This window comes from Ambystoma mexicanum, chromosome 3p (genome assembly GCF_040938575.1).
Source record: "Ambystoma mexicanum isolate Mex_15411 chromosome 3p, UKY_AmexF1_1, whole genome shotgun sequence".
Classification (NCBI taxonomy): Eukaryota; Metazoa; Chordata; class Amphibia; order Caudata; family Ambystomatidae; genus Ambystoma; species Ambystoma mexicanum.
Window position 1 is genome coordinate 1,221,529,602 of NC_090925.1, and position 25,342 is coordinate 1,221,554,943.

The following is a 25,342-nucleotide window of genomic DNA, read 5'->3' on the forward strand; positions in this document are numbered from 1 at the left end:
CAATTTATGTTTCCTTTGGATTTCATTTGGTTGACCGTGAGATTGGACACATGTTTTTTTTTCATCACTTTGGATTGGTTCTTCATATGTTTTATTATGTTTCGGACATCATTTCATTTCATCGTTTGAAATATGTTTTATGCTTTCATTTCATTCATTTTGTTCATAATTAATTTTTTGTTTCTTACTTCCATGTGTGGTATCCGCTCATTGGGTTACTGCATGTGAAAAAGTAGATTTAGACAATCACTTGCACCCAGGGTTAGTGTGTGAGGGACATGTTTTGATGTACATAGTTGACTTTCGGTTTGTGTCATGGAAAAGCCATTTCAGTGTGGGGTGGATTGGGGACTTGATTGCCTCTCAAGACTGGGGTGGGGTGCTGTGGGATTTTGGTGCACATGAGGCCCATGATTGTGCATCTTTATGACGTGTTGGGGGGGGACATGGGTGGGTGGGGGTGCTGAGGGACATGAGTCGGGGCCTGCTGGCAGGTGCCCCTCAAAGCTGGGTGGGGGTGCGGAGGGACATGAGTCGGTGATCACTAGTGCAAGGTGACATGTGGGCTGGCTGGGGGGCATGCCCATGGTGGATGGGCTGCCTGCGGGACATGACCAGGGGTGCAGGGTAGTCCCCTGTGGTGTGGGCTGCCTGCACGGGCTGGGGAGGGGGTCGAGGGCACACCTGGGAGGACCGACACTGGCAATTCACGTGTGTAACACCCCACTCACCCCACTGGATACACGTACCCCACTCTGCAAGCGAATTCACATGTGAAAGTTCCTGCGCACCCCAGGAATACACGTACCGCGCTCGCCCAAGGCCTATCGTGTGTGTGAAACTCCCCGCGCACCCCAAAATACACGTACCCCGCTCGCCCAAGGCCAATCGCGTGTAGAACTTCCCGCGCAACCCCGAAATACACATACCCCGCTCGCGCAGGGCCAATCACGTGTAACACTTCCCACGCGGCGGGGATTTTTACGGACATTTTCGTGGTTGGGGGGCTGTATGCTGGTCCACTGGCCTGTGCGCCATGTACAGGATTTGTGTACTGTTCATGGCGCACGGGGAGGGGTTGGGGGCGTAACTGGCGCAGCTGCAGGGTCGCTGCACCACTCTGCGCCACGGCTGGTTATGGATGTTAAAATCCATGAATACGCTGTGCACAGAAATAGATTTTAGCGCACGTGGCTCGCACAGACTGCCGCACGCGCACACTGTGCGCCAGCCACGTGTGCCACTTGTGCGCTGAATTCTATGAATTACCCCCATTATGTTTCGTAGTACACACATTTTTTCGCAGAGATGGAATACATCTTACTTATGCCGGCAATCAGATTTTTCTGCGAAATATACAAAATGCATTGTAACCTTTTTTGGAATTACAGCAATCCATTTTGCAGTAGGTGTTGACCATTTTAAGTTTTCGAAACACAAAAAAACACCACCAAAAGGCTCTTTTCAGGGCCACCACTTCCTCGCCGTGAAAAGTGCAATGGTTGTGACAGGGCAGCACCGCAAAGAATTTAGAGGTCCGCGGACATCTACGCTGTCCCTGAACATTTCGAACACCAAGAAAGGGCTAAAAAAATTCCAAAAAGTATGCAGATCACCAGGGACATAGTGTGGGACATGTGCAAGGGTCAACTTTCTCAGGAAAATATTTTGGATTGCTGAGAAAAACACTTTTTAGGTATCCGGGGTCCCGGACAGTGTTCATTACGCTTAGCGTGGGTACGGTCACATGATGACTTCGAGGACATGTTGCCGAATGGGACAGCTGTCCGTAGGACACCAAATGCTCGTGGTCGGGTCTACGCATGCGCGCAGGTGTTCTACGGACAGTGTTCAGGTCCCCGAACAAAACAAATGTGCGTCAGAACTTTGCAGACAGGCGGACAGGCATTGTGTTCTACGGACATATTAATTCTGGTTACGGACAATGCGAACAGGGGAAATGTTCTTAGGACACTATTTTGCATAGCTACGAACATGCAGATGTCTTTAGTGTTCTGCGGACACCCCCATTTTGACTACGGACAATTAAAGCAGGTATGGTGTCCTTAGGACACCCCCATTTTGGTTAATTACAGACAGGAGGACATCTTGTTTGTCCTAAGGACACCTCCATTTTGATTGCCAATAATATGAACAGGTATAGTGGTATAGTGTCCTTAGGACACCCCCATTTTGGTTAATTGAGGACATCCCAGACAGCTGTGCTGTCCGTGGACACCCTAGCTGCCTTTTTTTAAAAAAATGAGACACAGAGGAATATACTTACAACACACTTAATATTTTATTATTGTATAACAGTATAAAAATTACGAAAGAGAGGGGGAAGCAGAAACTGAAACAAATAGAGGGGAACCAGGGGCTTGGACATGATGGATGGGAGGGGAGGAAGGGATGCAAGTCTCATTGTAACGTTTTTCTTGTTGGGGAGGTTTTGGGGATAGTTGGTTGGGACATGGAGACGGGGAACAGGTACATGTGGGACAGTGATATTTAATTTTGTCTTTTATATGGTCCTCCACAAAGTTTTTTATAAGAATTACATTTTTCATGAACATATCCATTTTTAGCTCCAGTCGCTGCAGAGAATTTTCTAACGTCTCTTTTGGTATATTATTTTTAATGTCTGTATGCTCTGTTAGAAAAATAAAATTGTTAAGTACACATAAAGTAATGGTTATTCATTGGCTTATATAGAGAAGTGTAGTGTCTACCATTAGTATCACTGTCTTCACTCATTTCATCCCGAGGGAAAGGTTCTTCCAGCCATTCCAAAGTACTGTAAATTTCTGTGTAAAAATAAATTCTATAAATTTTTGTGTACAGAAAGTTTATAAATATATACAATAAATGTAGTGTACTCACTAGTATCTTGCTAAGTTTTGCTGTTGCTGCTTCGTAGGTGTCCTGTTGATGTTTGCTGTGCAATTTCTGTGAGGTAATTCTGTTGGAGGCATATTTATTGTGTTTTGGTATATTCCACTATGTTGCATATGCTATGTAGTTGGACTGTTATTGTCTTATATACACAGTTCTACTTCTTATTTATTATTGAATGTAATTTATTTATGTGCTGCTTTTTGAACATGTTTAGTGTTTTTTTTGGATGATATAACAATGCAAGATACCGCCTCAATTTTGGATAGTGTTGATTTTGTCCGAGTCCGTCCACGAACAGACGCATGGTCCGTGGATATCAGACACACTAGTGCAGGTGGGGGTTCAGTATGTTCTATGTTACATGTATATAGACGAAGGGCATCCTAGTAAAGATTTATCAAATTTACATTATCTATATATGTAGATTCAATGGAAAAAACTTAGTTACAAGAACGTTATATTTAAGTTGCGCTACTAAAAACCTATGAAATTCAGTAAACAAACGTTGTTAAAAGGACGTTATGGTTAAGAGTAAAATCGAAAAACCCCTGAAATTCGCCAGTTATGGTAAGCTAAGCAACCATAACTCGCGCCACCACCGTGCACTGCTAAAAATAACACCCAGGACATCAAAGATGACATCACAATATCATTGATGACATATATGTGTACCCTATATATGTACATCACAAGATGCGATTGAATTCTAAGGAAAGTAGTGTAAGAACATGTGAGAATAGCAACACCTATAAATATGATACCTTTTGAATGTTAAATTTCTGACTGTCACTAAATAAACCCACTTGGCCTCGATATGTCAGTGAACAAAAAAGAAGGGACTAGACATGTGATGTCATGAATTATATTTGTGATGTCATCTTTGATGTCCTGGGTGTTAGTCTTAGCCGTGCACGGTGGTGGCGCGAGTCATGGTTGCTTAGCTTGCCATAAGTGCGAATTTCAGTTTTTTTAAATTTTACTTGTAACCATAACGTCCTTTTAACAACATTTGTTTACTGAATTTCATAGGTTTTTAGTAGCACAACTTAACCATAACGTCCCTTTAACACATTTTTTTCATTGAATAAATATATATATCTCCAAGGTTGGCAATGCAGACACACTGCTTGTTTGAGAAGCATGCACGTGACGGATCCTCGAAATCAACACCAAAAGTCTGCAGGTTAAAAATTGGATTAAACTTTATTGAAAAAATATATAATGATTTCATTAAAAAAATCATCCTCCTAGTGAGGAACATGCCAGCAGAAACGAGGCAGTTGACGCGTTTCGCCACTACCCCAGGGCGTGATCACAATTTTTCTCCCATGTGCACTAAACCCGTAAGAAAGTAAATCAGTGAAAAGTGAAAAAGGAATGTGCAAGCTGCCAAAGCATTTCAGCCATATTGCCTAAGGTTAACAAATGAATAGTGCTACATAGTGAAAAACACAGAAAGGTAACCTTTAAGATTGTATAAAACACATTGACAACTTACAGCTGATTGTTACATGTGCTGTATAAAACACTAATTGCCACACGTTCATGTCAATTTGCAGGTTTATTATTCACCTTCGCTGTGGCTTTGTAATTTCATTGTCACTGGGGTCTCTGATATTACTGCAAACACGGCATGTATTTGGACACCTTGCAATGCAGGTTTGCATTTTAGTTAGGTTAAAATGCTCTAACAACAGATTGGTTTAAAGTGTGCAGTGCTTTTAAAGCAGGGATTTCAGGCCCCATATGCATTAGTGAATTTCCACAATACTGCAATGTTAACGGTTCATACACATCCCTGATAATAAAGTCATGTGAAGTTATGGACATCAGACTTGTTTCAAGTGCATAGTGCATTCACACACCTAATTGCAACACCATATACTTTTTTTAAAATTCTTTATTGTATTTTATGATATACAACACTAAACAGTGCAACAAACACAATAACATAACAAACAATTGGCACTTGCTGCGAGGAGACTAAAACAATTGCAATCATCATGGTGCTTTCTCGAGTCACTGTGCACAATTCTCGGGTATCCATTTTCCAGTTGGATGTCTGTTGGCCCAACCCTGTGAACTGGTGTTTGGATGGCCCCCACAGCTGGTTAGACACCTACTTTCGGGATCTCTGTCCGTCGGGTTCGTGACCACTCTTTCCGACTCATCAGGATCCTCGGTATCCCTGCTTTCTCTGGATCCCAGCATATCTCGTAGGAGTGTGTTCCAAGCCAATAGCTTGTCACTACTTTCTCTTGAACCTCTCTGTACTGCCCTGGTCCACACTGTAGTCTCTGCCAGTGCCCAACGATACAAGTCAGGCCACCATGCTTCAATACTGGGCCCCAGGGGTGTTGCCAGGTCTGGAAAAGATCTGGGGCGACACTATTGTCGGGATTGTTGGGACCTGGGGCTAGCTAGTCTTTGGGCTACAACCAAAAGATCTGGGGCTATATCCCCCTATTCCCCCCCTAGCAACGCCTCTGCTGGGCCCTGTGTCAGTCTTCCATGCCATAGCAATCCAGCGTTTCTCCAAGATACACATCAATTCCTTCATCTTGGCTATATGTGTCCTCTGCTTATCCCCCCTTGGGAATAGTCCTAACAAGTAGTTTTCTTGTGTCCATTGTTGCATTTGCAATCCGCCCATTGTTGCCCTTGCTTTAATACCTCCCCAGAAATGTCTGTATTACTGGGCACACCCAAAACATGCAGAGCATCTCTGCATCTTCTGCTGCACATCTGGGGCAGGTTTGAGCGTCTTTGTTCCCCATCACGGATAATCTTTTTAGGGTGAGGTATGCTCTGTGGGTAACACAGAGCTGTGTCTGCTTGAATCTAGCATTCCTAGAGACGGTTTCTGTATATCATAGAACCCTTGAACATTCCTGATCCGTGAATGACCTCTGAAGTTCCGTCTCCCATTGGTCTTGCACCTGCATTTCTTTGGTGTTATTGGTTTTGATTAGTTGTTCATAAAGCCTGGATGTCATGTGTCTTCCTTCTGAGATGTCATACCACGTGTCCAGGTTGTCCTGTAGTCCCTCCTCTCCGATGAGGTCCGGCCATCTCTCCTTGATGTTTTGGACCATGCTATTGTACAGCATGAACTGCCCTTTGTGTATCTCGTTTTCTTCTATAAGGGTGCTGAAGTCCACCCATTGTCCGTCTTTCCACAGATCACCCACCTTTGCTACTCCTTAAGCTTCCCAATGTGTCTGTCCTATCTGCTGCCTGGACTTCTGGTTTGGTGCCCGCGAGTCCCACCAGGGAAATCTGCAAGGAACATGGGTCTTGAGTTCCCTGAATTTTCCACGCCCTCTTCCACAGTGTTAGTCCCAGTCTGAGCATGGTAGGCAGACCCCTGGTCCAGGGCTTTCCCATCCAGAGGAGTTCTCGTAAATAGCAGTTCTGTAGGGCTGACTGGAATAGTAGTGAGTCTATGGATTCTTCATCCCCCAACCAGCGGACCACAAATTGCAGCTGCCCTGCTAAATAGTATCTCTCGTAGTCTGGCACGGGGCGTGGCCTGATGCTCAGGGTGCGAGGACGCGGTTCCCTTGAGCTCCGGCCGAGCCGTGCAGTCCGATCCTGATTTGGGCACCAAAAATCCAGCAATACTGTCCATCCTTTGGAGCAGCTGTACATCAGGCGATTAGCTGCAACCTACGACTTCCCCCGAAGGAAATCGGGGACCAGGGAGCATTCCCGACGCTTCGGCCCGGCCCCCCCTATCCCCTGAGGGAGGCGCGCGGGAGCAGCGAGCCGCGCAATCACTCCTCGATTTGGGTGGTGTGGGCTGCCTGCAGCACCCAGCCTTCGGTGTAGCCGTACATCAGGCGATTTACTACACCCGCCGTTTTGACCCGACAAAAATCGGAGCTCCGGGGCCCGCTGGGACGCTCCGGTCCGGCGCCCCCTGCACTCCAGAAGGGACTCCCAAGATGGCGGCCGTGGCGACATGAGCGGATGAGGAGCGTACACCCCGAAGCGACCTGATCCCGGCCCCCCAGACGCCTTTCCCATTATCCCCCACCGCCCAGAGGTGCGGAGTGCTGCTGGGCCCCATCGATACGCAGGCTGGGGGCCAAGACTGGGCGCCCGGTGCTGGTGCCCGCAACGACGTAGCTGAAGTGCGACTGGGGCAAGACCACCGGATCCTCAGGGCCATCTACCGCGACCCCGACTTTCAACTTCCCGGCGAGCGGAGCCCCCCGGCCAGCGCAGACCTACATACCTCGACCTGGGCCGGCGGCTGTCTCCAGATCTGCCCGGACTATAACGCTCACAGGTGAGACCCTTCCCTCCTTGGGATCAGACCTCGCCACAGTGTCCGGGTTGGGTCATACCTAGCTAGGCCCGACCACCTACTCACCGAGTTGCGGGACCCTGCCGACTCACCCCGAGCAATACTGAGAGCCCACACCGCGGCGCTCCCACTGAACTCCCTGCTCCTGCATCCCCCCCAACCAACCTTACCACACCAAGGGACCGGACCCACAACGCGAGCAATGCTGCAGCCCTGAACGACCCGGGCCCCACTGTCTCCTGTCCCACTAAAGCAGGGCGACCACATCCGTTGGGCACCCAGACCCCGGATCAAATAAAGCCTAATATCCCTGCACCACCACGCATTAAAATCAACCCGGGGGAAAAAAAACGAGAGAGCCCGCCTGCCTCAACCAGGCCCGAGACAATCCACAATGGCCACAGCAAGAAACAAAGCCAAAAATGCCACCCTAGATCCTTTTGTCACGGCGAAATCTAACCCCACCACCCAGACCACATCGGACGACCCAGCAACACGGGATAGCCCGGACACCAGACACAATCAGCTGCTGGGGGCGATTGAGGCCTTAAAATCATTTATCGACACGAAGATCGGTGAAGTAAAAGCCGACATCCAACTGATAAGGCAAGATGCCCGCAACCTAACGGAACGCGTCACCATTGTGGAGTCCTCTCAGGAGGACATGGCAACTGAATCGGCAGCCATGAAAACAGAACTCGCAGACCTTCAACGTAAGGTAGCCCTGCTGGAGGCGAGGTCCGAGGAGGCGGAGGGCCGCGCTAGACGCAGTAACATTAGGATACTGGGCGTACCGGAGGGGACGGAGACTGCTGATCCGACGGCCTTCGTTGAATCCCTAATCCAACAAGAGATCGGGGTGGCAAATCTCTCACAGGGCTTCGCCATAGAGAGCCCACAGATCGCTCCAGAAGAAACCCCCCCCAGGCTCCTACCCTCGCCCCATCATAGCGAAGGTCCTTAACTTCCGAGACCGGGAGGTGATCCTGAAGTTCTCGAGGGAGGGAGGAGAGATAGAGCGAGGCAACTCAAGAATCACAATATACCCCGATTATACTCAGTCGGTACAAAGAGCGAGGAACTCCTTCGTCCCAATCAAGGCCAGGCTGAGGAAACTAAACCTAAAATACATGTTGCTCTATCCCTCCAGGTTGAAGGTAATCTATAAAGGAAAAGCGATATTTCTCGAGACATCAGCCGCGGCCAACATGTGGATGGAACACAATAACCTGGCCGAGGTTCCTGTCGAATCCCCGCATGGGAAACACAATGAGGGTGCCCAAGGATGAGGGCAATACGCCCCGACACAGGTGCTTGCACCCTCCCACAAACACCTGAGAGATCAGGAGACCCCAACCTTAGAAGCAAAACTACAATGTGAGAAGCTAAATGACTGCGGGGCTCACCCGATCTACCACACATGAACACAGACCACGACCCCACGAAAGATCAGTGCAGGCCAGTTGCCAGCACTCACCTACTCGCGCCAGACACCCGGATTGGGACAGGCGGCGCGAGAGCACCCGAGCACTCCACCGTTGTGTCAGTCGCTGGGTGCACCAGTTATAATTGTTCCACACAAGTTAGTACTGTTTTAACTGCCTTGACTCTGAAGACCTTTGACCAAATGGAATCGAACCCAAAACTAACCAACAGAGTTAACCACTCCACGCGACCAGAACCAACCATGGCTCACAATAACAAGCGAACAAGCCCCAGAGAGGACATATACCTCTCCCCGACAATTAATGCAATCAAGCAATGGCGCCAAAACTTAGGGTAATCACATGGAACATAAGGGGGATGGGGTCCTATCTCCGGAGAAATCGAATACATTCTTACCTGAAGAGGAAGAAGGTATCAGTTGCCCTCTTACAAGAAACGCACCTCACTGCCGACTCTGCAGATAAGCTAACAAATTACTGGGGGGGACAAGGTAATGGTTCATCTTACTCGAAGTATGCAAGAGGAGTATACACATGGGTGAGCCCGGACACACCATTCCAACAGCTGGGGGTAGAGTCGGATAAGGAAGGCAGATACCTGCTGGTATGGGGCATGCTGGAGGGCAATCGAATATGCATAATGAACTCATACTTCCCCCAACATGGCATACCTTCCTACCTCAAGGGGCTGTGCGCCAAAGTCATGCTTCACAGGGACCACACTCTGCTGTGGGGAGGCGATTTCAATTGCGTCATGAATGCGGAAATGGACAGATCCACCACCCCACAATCGCACAATTACCTCCCTGCTCGGGCCCTCCACAAAACAATCGAGGACTTGCACTTGGTTGACACCTGGCGGGACCTTCACCCCACGGATAGATCCTATTCATTCTACTCGGCCCCTCACAACCTGCACACCAGGATAGACTACCTCTTTATAAATGACGAGCTGACCCCTCGGGTCGAGTCTGCGGAGTACCTGGGCAGATCAATTTCAGATCACTCCCCGCTAATAATACAACTTCGCCTGCGCCCCCCCCTACCTCCTACCCCAACGTGGCGTATGCCAGTGGAGACACTAACTGACCCCGCATTCAGGGAGCACCTGGCCGAGAAACTAGAAGAGTATGTGGGAATTAATAAGGGATCAGTTGAAAAATGGAGTACTCTCTGGGAAGCATTGAAGGTGGTGACAAGAGGAGAGGTAATAGCTGAGGCGGGTGGAATCAGGAAGCAACTAAGAAAGGAATTAGAAGCTAAGGAGGAAAAGATCAGGCACCTCGAAAACAATTCCCCTCCCACAATTGAGACAGAGACCAAGCTGAGGGAGATCAGGGAGGAATGCAGAACCGCATGGGAAAGGCTCGCGAAATTTGACTTCTCCACTCGCACCATGAGAGCTCACAAAGAGGCAGATAAGCCAGGCAAGATACTAGCTTGGCTGTGCCGGAAGGAACATCCGAAGCGGGCCCTTACAGCGATCAGGGACGATAATGACACAGTCCACAGAACACAGCAAGCAATAAATGAGGTCTTCACCGACTTCTATGCAGAACTGTATGCCCACAGCGACCAAATTCCCGAAGCAGACATAAGAGACACCCTGGAAGAAGTCGGCCTACCAAAACTGAACCAGGAGCAAAGAAAAATGCTAGGAGAGGACATTACTATCGAAGACATTACTGAAGCGATTAGATCCCTCTCCACATGCAAGACCCCTGGAACCGACGGCCTTACCCCCGAGTTTTACAAGGCATATGAAGAGATCCTGTCCCCCATATTGCATGAAGTCTATGCGGAGGCATTTGAGACGGGCATACTACCAGGCACCATGAGAGAAACCCTCATAGTGCCAATGCTCAAACCTGGCAAACCGCCCGAAAAATGTGATTCATATCGCCCACTCGCACTCCTAAACTACGATAGCAAAATACTTACGACCATACTGGCCAAGAGGCTCTCAAAGGTGATAGGTTCCCTGGTTCACGTAGACCAATGCGGCTTTGTCCCTGGACGCAACACTACAGCCAACCTAAGAAGGCTCCAGCACATAATGGCACAAACAGAGGAAAGCAAAGAAGACCTAGCGGTACTCTCGCTTGATGCCATTAAGGCTTTTGACTCGATCTTCTGGGAGTGGCTAATCGAAACCTTGAGAGAGTTTGGAATGGGCCAACACTTTATCCGATGGGTCAAAGTACTATATAATAACCCGATGGCAAGAGTCAAAACAGCGGGCATGGTGTCAGGGGCCTGGGCTATCCAAAGGGGGACCAGACAGGGATGCCCGCTCTCACCAATGCTATATATCCTAGGCCTGGAACCAGTAGCAATTTATTTCAGGAAACAGCTATTCGACGCGGGCATAAGCATCGCCGGTACAGACAACATCATCTCCCTGTACGCCGACGATGTTCTTTTATATCTTCGTGACCCTCAGATGAATGCCCCGATAGCTCTAGATATCTTGGATAACTTTTCGAAATACTCAGGCATAAAGTTCAGCCGGCAGAAATCATCCGCCTTCCCTCTGGCTGGCCTCAGGGGAAGGAGCACAGAAGAACTCCCCGAGATTGGAATCCAGTGGCAAACAGAGTCCTTCCGCTACCTGGGCATCACCATCAAGCACACACCAATCTCCACTCACGAAAGCAATACTGAAGCCGCATTATCGGGGGTACGGAGATCCGTCAAATTTTGGTCGAAACTTCCGCTTTCGGTGATGGGCAGAGCCGCAATATCCAAGATGATAATATTGCCCAGATTCCTCTATTACTTCACCAATATAACATTTTACATTCCCCCATCCTTCTTCAGGAAACTGGAATCCCTGATCAAAGATTTTCTTTGGGGTTGATCCAGGCACAGGCTTGCACTGGACATCCTCACACTTCCCTACTCCGCAGGCGGTATCCAACTACCGGACTTCAGAAGATACTACCTAGTGGCCCAACTAACACATGTCGCCAAATGGCTGAGCGACGAGCCCTCAGCTGAGACAAACCTCCTCTGCCAACTAACCTCACCCCTACACCCTAAAGAACTGATATGGAACAACAAAATGGGGCCTCCCGACCCGCCCATAATAGTACAGGTGGGTCGACAGGTGTGGAAAAAGGTTAACTCTATGCTGGGGCTACAACACTCGTATTCACCCGAAACCCCCATCCTAGCAGACATGTGTAAAGCCCCCGGCGACCTACCAACAATGAGGAGATGGGAAAACTTCGGCATCTACACGTGGGGAGATATGTTTGAGGAAGGGCAATTCAGGGACTTCCAATCACTGCAAGAGAACGAGGGGATCACCCTGAGCCACTACTTATGGTACCAAAAGGTGAAATTTATCGCCAAGAAGAAATGGGATGTATGGCCCGAGGAGCCTGAAACACACGCCCTGACCCAGGAGATGTACGGAGTAAGCGATGGCTGGAAACCAACATCAAGGCTATACGCCCAAATAAACGATAGGCCTAACCCAAGAAGCACACGTTTGAAAGAGAGATGGGAATCCGACTTAGGGACCGAAATTACGGAGGGAGAATGGTCGAGAGCCCTAGCATACCCGAAGGAGATATCTAGGAATGCAAGATTCAGACTAATACAACTCAATGTCCTCTATAGGACCTACATGTCCCCACATAGAGTATCCACCTTCAATGACAAAGTCAACCCGGCATGCCCATGGTGCTCCTCTGATCAAGCTGACATGATTCACATGTTTTGGACTTGCCCTAAGTCTCAGAAACTATGGTTCGCAGCCGAACAGACCTGCAGGAAAGCTGGCCTTGAGCTATATGAATGGACTCCGAAAGAGTGCCTCCTAGGCATCTACCCGAGACTGGGCAAAATCAAACACTTGGTGAAGCTGATGGACATAGCATGCGTGCTTATAAAGAGAACGGTCGCAATGGCCTGGAAATCCTCAGCAGGCCCCAGGTACGAACCTTGGATCAGGGAGATGGAAAGATGGACGGCAGCAGAAACCAGAGCATGGGAGGAAGCGAACAATCGGGGCGGAGAAGACCTGAGCACGACACTGGAGGCCTGGAAGACCCTTCTGAGAGACATGATCTTCTCGACGAGCTATAAGCCTCCCTGAGCCAACCCTCCACAACCGGCAAAACGGCCTAACCCACGCACAGTAGCATTCATTCTACACCTACTTCCCCTCCTATGTGTCAGGGGCACCAGCCAGAGCCCAATGGAGTGGAGACTGGGGTTCATCTACGGAAATGAGGACTATAACCACACAGAGTTCAAAGGACAGTCACTGTTACCACTGTTACTTGTTCTGTTTTCTTTCTTTCTCGTTATTTCTTTGTTTTGTTTGTTGTTTAATAACACCCATGCCTTGTAAGACATAAGAGATTTGTAACCATGCATAGACATAAACCACGATTGTACTGGTTAGAAATATAACAGCGAATGCCAAATGCCAATAAAAACATTTTAAAATAAATAAATCTCTCGTAGTCTGGCACATTGATTCCCCAAACAGGTAGTCCCTTTTTAGAGCGTGTAGAACCAGTCTGTTCTGCCTGCCTTCCCACAGAAATTCCCACACTATCGCGTTCAATTTCTTAAATAATTTCCCAGGCATGCTGTGGGGTATGTTCGAAAAATAATATAACAGACAGGGAAGGACCGTCATCTTCAGCAGAGCTGCTCTCCTTATCATCCCCAATGGCAATGTCCTTCAGAACTCCATGGACTTCACCGTTCTTTCTAGGGCCGCCTGCATGTTGACAGTGTGTGTGTCCATGGGGTAAAGATGTATGTCTATACCCAAATATCGGAAGGTGTGTGGTGCCCACGTGAGGCCATGGTGTAGAAACTGCTCTATTGGGATCTGTCTGAGTTCTGAGAGGGGGTATATGATGGATTTTTATTTTGAGTAAAAAATGGTTTTTGAGAAAAGGTTACTCCAATGCGCCAACATTAATTATCTATAGTATTTCTTATTACCTGAACCAAAATACTCTTTCTGAGCATCACACTGTGTATTAATTTAATCTGCTTGCAATATTTTACCTGCAAGTTTTGAATGCCACACTACTAACAATATCCTGCCATCTATCAATCACTATAATTGAAATCCTTAATAGGACAAGATAAACATTTAACTCTTGCTTAATAACTCCTAATTTTGAAAAAAAATCCAAATTTACAAATGTACTCACCTTTTGACGCCTAAATCAATGTATCAGCAAGTAAAAATAGCCAATTTAGGCTAACACGTGTCAATATTTCTTAAAATAAACCTGCCATAATAATCTTCAACCTGAAACTATGTTCTTTTCATTGTTAAATGGCCAACAAAAACTCTTCTATGCGCTATGATATCATCACGCTAGATAACGTTGAGCTTAATAACTTTTTTTTCTCTAAACAACTTTAAATTTACACATGCACTCACTTATTGATGCATTAATCAATGTAACAGTCAGGTTAAATAGCCATCTTAAGCAAAAATATCTTTCAAAACAAATCTGTCTTGAATTCCAATCAGTAACTCTGCTTTTCCCATTACAAAATGGCCGACAAACATTTCAATGCGCAATGATGTCATCACGCTAGACAACGTTGAGCGTGGCGTGATGACGTCACTGTGCGTCACACTGATAATATAAAAAAGCGTGCGCACAAACACTTGCATTGCGCATCCGGCCCGGCCTATTTCTCACAGCTTATCACGGCTGATGCACCTTCATGATTGGAACTGTGTAACTATTAGGTAAGCAACTATAGATCTAAATGTCAAGCTTATAAGTAACTTTTTCTCTACTCCAAGCCTTTTTTTCTCAAAAACATTTTTTTACTCACAATGTACCTCTGTAGCAGCAACACAGTCCTTGAGAATCACTCATGTTGACAACCTTGTGCATTTTTCTTTAAAACAATCTAACCCTAGACTTTTGCAAAAGTAAAAAAAGCAGGCACCAAGGGAGAGCTTTTTGCTGGCTGCAACTATTTCGTTTTCATGGATTTTAATTTATTTATGGAGATGCCGATAGTCTGGCGTATGCAACCATTGCCTCCAGTAGGTCAGGAAGGTTTTCACGCAGGTTTGTGACAAACAGAAGCATATCGTCAGTGTATGGTGACACTAAATGTGTGGCGTTGTCTATACTTATCCCTGTGTGTGCATATGCTGCTCGCAGGAAGACCGCTATGGGTTCCAAGGCCAATATTTAGAGCATTGGGGATAACAGGCAGCCCTGTTTTGTGCCCCTGCGTATCCTCCATGCTTCCGAGATATGCCGTCCGTCTTTACTCTGGCGTTAGGGTCTTTGTACAGTAGCCTAATCCATCCCAGAAAGCTCTCCCGATACCAAAGTGGGCCAGGACCCTGAGAAGCCAATTCCAATTCACAGAATCGAAGCTCTTGACCGCGTCTAAGGACGCCATTACGCATTCACCTTGTTTATCATTGGTTTGGTCCACCACGTGGTGTAGCTTCCACAGATTCCACGTGGTGTTACGCCCCGGGGCATAGCCCATTTGGTCTGGGTGCACCAACGTGTGCATACATTTTTTGAGCCTATTAGCTAGGGCTGCCGTCAGGATTTTGCTTTCCTGATCTATCAATGAGATAGGTCTGTAAGATCCAGAGTCTAGGGGGGGTGTTAATCAGGTTTCAGGATGGGGATTATTAAGGTTTTGCGCATGCTGTCTGGCAACTGGCCCATTTCAAACGCTTCCTGATATACCTCCTTGTTTTCCAGCATCCCGTGTACCAGCACCCACCGGCCCCCTCTGTCTTGTTCTTGCGTTAACAGCTGGAATGGGACCCATGGGGCTATCCACGTTAGCACCCTCTGGCATAGGTAGAATAAGTTGAACTAAACATTTGTCCACCCCACTTGGTCACTATCTTGGACTGTTTGTGTCTCATCAAGTGGGCCTCCTCCATCCTGCAGCATCGCTATTTTAAATCTTGATTTGTTGAGTCAGGATTGCACCCTCAACCTCTTCACATAGGCATTTAGCCCCCGGACATCCCAGGTAGCAATTATGAGTTCTTCTGAGTTCATGTCTGTGATAGTTCTGTTCCAAAGACAAACACAAACTCTAACAATACCAGGCAGTATAGCTGTGGGAAGGGTTGAACATAAGAAGGCAGTACTTGCTTGGTTGACGTACAGTATAATCTTCCAATGAAATGCAGGCCTGAACGTGTAGGGACTTTTTTCTAACCTGATACTGTGTGTCTGTTGCTAGGAGACAGAGGAGAGTGAGGCAGGAAACGTCCGTTACGAATGGGCGTATTAGTTGAAGATGGAGAAGAAGTTTTTATGTGATGTCTTTCAAGAAATCGTTGCGCCGTTGCGCTCATTGAACTGTTAAAAGATATAAGGAACTGTTTGTTATTATTGATATATGTTACTGAACATTACAAGTCGTCTGTCACAGACCGGGCCCAAGCAAGTGTTGTTTCAGCAGGGTGTGGCTTGCCCTCAACACCGGAGAAGGCAGAAGATATCAGCTGGGGAGCAAGCTGAACTTCCCGGCCAATCAGAGCGTAAGCAACGCCCGAGGAGGAAGCAGAAGTGCCTGTATCAAAGGGAAGGGCACCCTTTGCGAGAGCCAATCGTCGGAGCCCAACGCCCCAAAACAAGATGCATAGTCTATGGAGGTACGACTTCATCTGTTAGAAGTGTGAAAGATAAACACTGCCATAAGCATGTTTTGCAGCTGAATGAGAACAGTCCTAAAAGAGTGTCTGAATGCTTCTCGCCGCTCAGATTGTATAGAAGAGACATTTGAGCGCGACGGTACGTCAGAACGGAAGGCAAAGTAAGCGAAAAGAGTGTGCAAAAGATACTTTCTAATCCACGTTATTACAAAGCTATGTGCAGCAAGAGGAACTCTTGCTGCACATAAACGAACGCACTTATTTTAACGGCGGTTCCTGTTTACTTTCGCCAGCACTGCGAGCTGGAAAATGCTCTTGCTGGTGCTTGAGAGCCCGTTGCTTCCTGGAGGAGGCGGGGCTGGGGACACGCACGTCACGATCACGTGACTCCCTGATCGCCTGATAACCACGAGACAGCCGCCCGAGCGGCGAACTCTTGCTGCACATAAACGAACGCACTTATTTTAACGGCGGTTCCTGTTTACTTTCGCCAGCACTGCGAGCTGGAAAATGCTCTTGCTGGTGCTTGAGAGCCCGTTGCTTCCTGGAGGAGGCGGGGCTGGGGACACGCACGTCACGATCACATGACTCCCTGATCGCCTGATAACCACGAGACAGCCGCCCGAGCAGCGAACTCTTGCTGCACATAAACGAACGCACTTATTTTAACGGCGGTTCTGGTTTACTTTCGCCAGCACTGCGAGCTGGAAAATGCTCTTGCTGGTGCTCGAGAGCCCGTTGCTTCCTGGAGGAGGCGGAGCTGAGGACACGCACGTCACGATCACCTGACTCCCTGATCGCTTGATAACCACGAGACAGCCACCCTCGCGGCATTAAGCCCGATAGGTGTAAAGGGCGCCGACTGTTTTGCGGCTGTTCGGCGCGCTATGGACGCAAGTATAAACGTTGAGATAGTTAGTAATAGTCAATTTTTCATCCAGGTGGCTTGGATTAGGTGCATGTAATCCAAGTTCGTAAATATACTGTAAAATAACCACCTGGTGGGGGGAGAGTCGGTTTAAGGCTTGCTCCTCAAACTGCCGGCCGATCCCATACAAGGTGGATTTGTGGAACATTGCATTTGCATCTTCCTTCTGATGTGAGACTGGTGTTATATCTGCTTGGCATTAGTGGTTGATAGTTCCCCATTGTTTTACACTCCATCTAAGAAGTGATCTCGTTATATAATACGAGTCTCAAATTGCTCGCTTTTAATAAATATTTTTATATTTTGATTTTTGTTTTATGGTAGTACTGCTTGAGGCACCTTGTTTACTGATCTTTTATTGGTTTTAATCTATTGAGATTATGTTATACATTATCATTTATATTGAAAGGTGTGTATTGTGAGCACTATTTTACCTCTGGAACTGACGTCTGAATTTACAGACCAGTGAAACTTTAATTGACCTACTGTTTGGTAGGTTAGAAGGTGGTGCCGTATAGACATTCTGTACCCTCTACTATCATGGCCCCAAGCCCATGTACTCCTAACCTTAGGTAAAAAAAAAGGCAAACAAAGTACACCAACAACTAATATAACAATAGAAACCAATAAAGGGGGGAAAAGAAAAAATAATAGGAAGGGAGAGAAGAAAGAGCTCATTGGTGAGATTAAAGATGTCCCTGGTCAACCCAAAATATTTAGTTTTTTAACTATTAAAGAAAAAGTATTGGTACCTGACACTGAACAACCCCACCTACTCCCCTCTAACAGCTCAATGATTGATAATTCTTTGTTGACACTAGTGCATAATCTGAGGCGCCAATCCATGGGAATATATAAGGATCAAAACATTTCTGCAGTGGTGGATATTGAAATGAATAATATTATTGGATCTAATCTATCTGACACTCCAGATTTGACTAAATTTGCACAAGAAGAAGATATCGGTAATGAGGAAGAGGTGTCATGGAATCCTACAGAGAACTCATTTAATAATTCTCTTAATAGAGATACGAGTGGGATTAATGAAAACCCCCTTGAGGTTGGAGAAAAATTTGATGCACTCACCACTATGATGGATGTTCTAATGACCATTTGTACTAAGTTGCTTAAAGAACAAAGGGATATTAAGGTAATGGTACAACAGAATATTGATAATACTAGATCCCTTGAGATTGGGATAAAAGAATATTGGGGGGGGAGTATCCAATGGAAATAAGTGATGATCTTGGAGATTTGAGCAAATTGGTTTTAGCGGCCGAAAATGAAAGTAAGAAAGAACAAGCCTTGTCTAATCCACCCCCACAGGAGTTGCCCAATCCTAGGGATAACACACCAGAAGAAATATTCCTAAATGAGAGTGTTGTTGTAGTAACAGTATCTCAAGGTTTGAAGAGACGCACTAGGCGTAAAAATAAAAATAGAAGGCCCACTCGGAAAAGGGTGGCGATGGCTAAAGTCATAACTACAAAAAAAATAAAAAAGAACACGATGGCCCTAGCAGATACAGTTTCTCCAGACTCTGAATGTGTAGAAGTGGGGAACCACTTTGAAATTATTGATCAGCAGCAGAAACTGGACATAGGTAAAAAAACGAAAACAAAAAACGGGGGTTTACAGAACTGGTTAAAAGGAAATAAGCAGGAGCTGGAGGAATTCGGACCCAAGGATAGGGCACTTATGGGAAACCATTTTAAATATGTTACAATACCTCGGAATAGTAATGATATGACTCTTACTAAAACAGAGCAGGAAACATATATTAGGGAGATGGAGCGTCTGGCCATGCATAGTAATTATAAAATTGGCATGGCTAATTTAGCTGGAATGAATGAAGAGCCTCTGCTTCCAGTGGGAAAAACCATAAAGATTATAGAAAAGGGTACCACAGATGAAAGCCCCTTTCTAAACCGGGCATGGTTATTGAATAAATTGTCATCTATACCGCAGTTACAAAATATCAATACAGGGGACATTGAATCTATTATACTACCAGAAATTGGTAGTTGGGAAAATTGGGTCATTGCCCGATTTAGATCTGCTGTGTTTGTTGACCTTATACGTGAAAATTCCAATGGAATATGGGGGAATGAATATGAAATTGTGATATGTAACTCTCCCTCATATAAAAACATCAGTGCAGCAAATAGGGGTTTGGAGGGGTATCCTCCAACATGTATTGAATTTGGAAGTAATTTAAAGGACACAAACATTTTGGAAGGAAACACCCCATGCTCAAATTGAGATGAGGTATGCACTAATGAATAAACCCTTCTCTCTTGGAATTGTAGGGGTTTTAACTCCCTTTTACATAAGGATGGTATAAAACTACTCTTGGAGAGTGACATTTTTGCCCTCCAAGAAACTTGTATTACTGGGGAAATCTTATTGGATGGATATAATATATGGCAAAAACCTGCCGATAAGGGTGAGAAGGGTCGCCCATATGGAGGGCTCTGTATAGGGATAAAAAATCATTTTAATTATAAACCATATGAGAAACATGGGAGTCTTCGGAATGTCATGTGTGCATCTATAAATAGAGGAAGCCATAAAACGAAACTTCTACTTATAAATATCTATTCTCAACCTGATGGGGTCAACTTTTCGGAGATTGGGGAGTATCTCGACCTAACCCTTGATAGCTGGACTCTGGAATCTCCTGATTCTGATATTTGTATAGTGGGAGATTTTAATGCCCATTGTAATATAGCCGCAAAGGATATGAATAGGTGTAAAGAATTGTGGGAGGAAACTGCTATATTTGCATCTATAGAATTACAGGATTGTTTAGGGGTTGGGGGGGCAAAATCAGCAGACCCTACTAGGCTGTCGATGGATGAACCTGATGTTTGACTGGGGGTTTACATACTAAGAAACAAATAAAAGGTACAGGGGATGGGAACACCTGGTCTAATGGAAAGGTTTCTTACAGGCTAGACTACATGTTCGTCAATAAAAACCAAAGACGTACAAACATCTCGTTCGAACATGTAGATATCTTGCTGAGTGATCATGTACCTCTCTGGGGTAAATTTAATTGTGACCCAGGAACCCAAAGATGGGGAGTGGGCGAGGAGATGAATATGCAATTTTCAGCTAGTGGAAATAGGATTACTTGGTCCGATAGAAACCTAGCCTCCTTTAATGGTCTGTTTGATCGTTTAATTATTGATGGCCACGACATAGCTTGTAATGGACTTAACTCTATTACCAATCTGTTGGGTATGATACGTCGTACAAACAGTAATGTCATTTTGAAAAGTACAAAGGGGAAAAATTACACACATAAGTTCGATCAAGCAATCTATGATAGGAAAAAAGAGATGAAACGCGATATTCGAGAACTTAAGCAGATATGTGACTTAGATGATAAAGAGAGAAGTAAAAGAATAAGTAACACAAAGACACATTATAAAAATTGGATAAAGGATTATAAATACAATACCAACAATGCAAATTGGAGATGCATATATAAGTTATGTAAAACTCATGACTCAAAAAAATGTTGGTATCTCTATCGCCAATTTTTAATGGATGAAGACAACAGGGAAAATAATGATGTTGGTCAGGAGGTTTGGAAACAATATATTACTAATCTCTTTTTCAAGACCAGTCACATATCGGCTAATACTTGCCTTAATCCATGGGTTATGGCCATTATCCCCTTTGATATTATAGATATTCTTAAAGTGATCTCAAAAATGAATTCCTCTCATGCCCCAGGGCCGGATGGGCTGGCTAACATTGCTATAAAACAAAACCCTAAGAAATGGGCAGGTATCTTTCTCCAACTATTCACGAGTATATGGGAAACAGGTATTATACCGGAAAGTTGGAGGAAAGCTATTGTTGTCCCTATTTTTAAAAAAGGAGACAGAAAACTGCCGGATAATTACAGACTTTTAGCAATGGCGGATAGTAGTTGCACGATCTTTTGCTCCTTGTTAGTTAACAGCTTGAATAATTGCATAGAGGAAAATAGTTTACTCTCTATTCAACAAACGGGATTTCGAAAGGGATATAGTACCCTGGATAACCTGACTATGCTGAACTACATCATAGCCAACTCAAAGGACAAGGGGGAAAAATTATATGTATGTTTTATAGATTACTCGAAAGCCTTTGACTGTGTTAATAGGGGACTTTTGTGGGAGAAATTGAGAGTGAAAAAGATTTGCCCAAAAATCCTTTTTTGGAGGAAATGTATAGGGATACTACGGTGACCATCTGCTTGGGTAAAGGAAGGATGCTGTCATCTGAGATCAGAACTAATACCGGACTCAAGAAGGGTTGTGTTACCTCTCCTATACTGTATAATTTATATGTATTAGATATGTGGGAGAATTTTAAGATCTTAAACAACTTCCCACCTATTGTGGCTGGGAAACCAATATGTGGACTTATGTATGCAGATGATACTATCCTTATGGATAAAACTCCGATAGGACTGCAAAGAATGTTGAATGGCTTATCTGCTTACTCGGAGGCAAACAACCTCAATATTAATATAAATAAAACAAAAATTATGGCATTTGGAGTTACTAAACAGGAAAAGAAAAGGCTTATCTCCAGATGGCATATTAATAATATTGAATTGGAAGTTGTTGATGCCCATCCCTATTTGGGGATGCCCATCCTGAGTAAACCATGAATTAATTTTTTCCAAGAGGCAGTCAATTTGAAAATTTTAAAGAAATGGAATTTGATAAGGAAATACATGGCTAGTAAGGGTGGCCAGTCCATTGAAGGTTTTTTAGAAATATATAAGAGTTGTATTATTCCAGGAATTATGTATGCTATAGAAACAGCGGAAAGTAAATATCTGGGTAAATTAGACCAACTCGAAGGGAAGCTTTGGAGGCCAGCTCTTGGGTTGCCCAAAGCTGTGCCTATACAAGCAATAAGATGCGAGTTGGGGATTATTTCCCTCTCCACGTGGTGGAAAATAGGATGTTGTAAACTTTATTTTAAAATAATATTGGGGAAAGAGGGGAATGAAAGCCTTCTTGGTCTCATAGGAAGAAATAAGAGCGAAGGCAGGTTTAAGAATTCCTACATGGTTAGTTTACAAAATACAGCACTAGCCTTTCTTGAAATTTTAGATTTTAATGAGCTCACGGGGAAGGATAATATTGTACGTATCTTGAAAAATCTCAAAGAAAAAGCATGTATTTGGGATTTGTGTGAAAATCAGTCCTATTTATATAATATCCCCCGATATACAATGTATGCTCTTCAAGGTCTCAAAACAAGCCACTCTGAAACAATATTTGTTAAACACGGGAAATAGGACTTTGAGGAGATTTATTTTACAGTTAAGTATGAATACTCTCCCATGTAATGAAATAACCGGGGTTTGGGCAAATATACCCCGTGCTGAAAGATTGTGCAGGCACTGTAAATTAGAGGTGGAGACAGTAAGACACATTTTAACTATGTGTATTAAACTAAAGGAATGGTATTATAAAGGGTACTCAAATTTAGTTGGTGACCTTCAAATGATTGAATCTAATCAATTCTGGTCAGTAATTTATGATGGTGAAATTAAGGTTTTTATTGGGGCAGCCTTTTATATTTGGAAGCGAGCAATTTCTTTTTAAACTATTGGCAAATTATATTCTTCTATTTTAAGAATGTGATATCTTTTTTCAAATGTGGTATCCTGTTTGTATGGTTTGATGTGCGATATCCCTTCTTATGTATGGATAATATGAAATTAATGTATGTTCTTTGTTATTGATGTAATTATTTTTGTTAGTGTATAAGGTTTTAATTAACCAATATGCACTTTAAATAAATAAAAAAAAAAAATTACAAAGCTACAAACGAGACTAACGTCAAAGATACATTTACAAGTTACAGTCTGATTTACATAGAGAGACCCTCAAGCTACAATAAATGTCATAATCGACAGAGAGAAAGACTGGAGACTCAGTATATATGATATATGGTAAAGATATTTCAAAGAAAAAAGACAGTATAAGAGAAATGAACTATATATTGAGAAGAAAGAGAGGGGAAAACTAAAATAAGGGAAAACACAAGACTTACCAGAACACTTACAATCGCTGAGAAGGTTCTTTTATACGATCTGACAAAGACTCCAGCAACACGTATCCTTTAAGCCTAAAATATATAAAAAAGAGATGAGATTAAAGTTAATAAAGTTATGTTATTGACAACTTGCCACTGTTTCAGCGTATTACTTTTATCCCCCACATAGAAGCAGTGACAATGTCACTGTCCTGTCTGGGCCCTTTCAGCCTATCCTGGCTCCCGCGCTTGTGGGCGGTATGATGTGCAGTCTCCGTCTTGTTACCCTTTTATCCGTTTTGTGTCTTGCACCTCCATGGCATCTGGTCCGTCCGTGTGAAGTGCTCTCCCCTTTGTGTGCCTTGTGCCAACAACAAACATTAACTGTGAACAAACGCCCAGCCTCCCTCCACCTGCTCAGGCACTGCTGCTCCTCTTGCACTGCCCTCCCTAGGTGGGGCAGGCACGACGCAGCATGATGCCTTAGAACTGGCATCTGAACTTGAACAACTCTGTGGGGTTTCGAGTCCTGTCGTATTCCGCAGCAGAACCAAAGCTCATCGCTCCTTCGTTTAGTTGTATTTGGCTTGTGTCATATTTATGGTATCTTGATGTCCTTTCCGGTGTTAAGACCGCACATGTTGTCACTGGGGTAAGTTCTTGTTGTTTCCATTTCTGGCTCTCTGTTGAGGGATACCCTGTTGGTCCATCCATGCATGGGGCTCCTCCATCGTTTTGAAAAAGTACAATCTGCCTTCTCACATCACCTTCAGTTTGGCGGGGGTACAGTAACATGTAACGTATATTCGCTATCCTGAGGCGTTCTTTAGTGTGTCCAAATCACGCCCGTTGTCTCTGGACCAGGGCCGTATAGTCTGGGTAGATTTCAATTCTAGAGGAGTTCCTGGTTATCAGCCCCCCCCCCCGCTTTCCCGTGAAAATGCCAGTATTTACTCCCGGTCTTTGAAGTTCATGATCTTGGCGATCATTGTTCATGGGGGGGGATCCTGGTTGAGGTTTCCTGGTCAGGGACCTGTGGGCTCTCTCCACCGCAAAGCCTTGGGACAACGCTGTTGCCCCAATCTCCTGCAGCAACAGATTTTCGACATAGTTCAGGGGTGTCTCTGCCTTCCTCCCCCTCCGACAGTCCAACGATCCAGACATTATTTCTTCGAACCCTCCCCTCCGCGTCTTCCACCCTGTGCTCGAGGGCCTTTTTCCATTCAAATGCATCTGACATTTGGGACTGGGTAGTGACAATGTCGGTGGTATTATTCTGTACCTGCTGTTCCGCTGTACTCACTCGGTGCGCCTGGGTCTGCACGTCTTGCCGAAGGAGGCCCATATCCACCATGGCTGTATCCAGTTTGTTTTCCAGGGATACCTTCAGGGCCACTATGGCCTCTAGTATGGGGCCCTCGCCTAACCTCCTTCCTGCTGTTCAGAACTAGTCGCTGCCATGCTTGAATCTGATGAGGTGGATTGGCTTTTGTAATGCTTTTTGGCAAAAGATTATTTTCTGGTCTGTTTGCTTCTCCACCCTTTTGATTTGTCTGGCATCGTTCTCCCCCCTTTGGCTTAATGTGAGACTCAGGTACTTCCACAGCGCCCGGGGCGGGGCCCCTTCCTTAGGAGGCGTAGTCGTGTGGGTGTCCAGAGGTATCCCTTCACTGTTATGTAGTCTCCCGCAAGGGTTTGTGGAGTAGGCTGCAGTCGCTTCCCGCCCCCTTAGTGTCTTGTGGTTCTGGGAGGTCTGGTTCTTGTGCCCTTGTACAGTTGCCGCCCTTCTTTGAGGTCTACCGGGGGTTCACTCTGTGATTTGTTCGCTATATGTAGCTGGGTGCCCCCCGGCACAGATGCGTCTCTTTGGACAAGAGTGCTTTTCCCCTTCTATCGTACCTGTTTTGGCTCGTCACTGTCTCCTCACAAGGGGTATATTCTCACGGGTGCACTTGTCCTGTATCTACCAGGCCAGCCGTGCAGGTATGGATCAGTCAGCTCGAGGGACCTCATGGATTGTGTCCTCCTCTGTATCAACCTTTATATAAGCACTTGTTTCTATT

At 45.3% G+C, this 25,342-nt stretch overlaps 1 protein-coding gene across 4 annotated transcripts in view; it reads right to left on the minus strand.

The window, feature by feature from the left end:
- The window catches only part of SLC4A9 (solute carrier family 4 member 9), a 1,170,242-nt gene that overhangs the window by 741,761 nt on the left and 403,139 nt on the right, over positions 1-25,342 (minus strand). For 3 of the 4 annotated variants that reach the window (XM_069652671.1, XM_069652669.1, XM_069652668.1), the window contains exon 7: positions 23,298-23,372. The gene's annotated coding sequence lies outside the window, so the exon portion shown is untranslated. Of the gene's footprint in view, positions 1-23,297; positions 24,400-25,342 lie in introns of those variants that run through there. The other variant, XM_069652672.1, reaches the window with a different exon arrangement.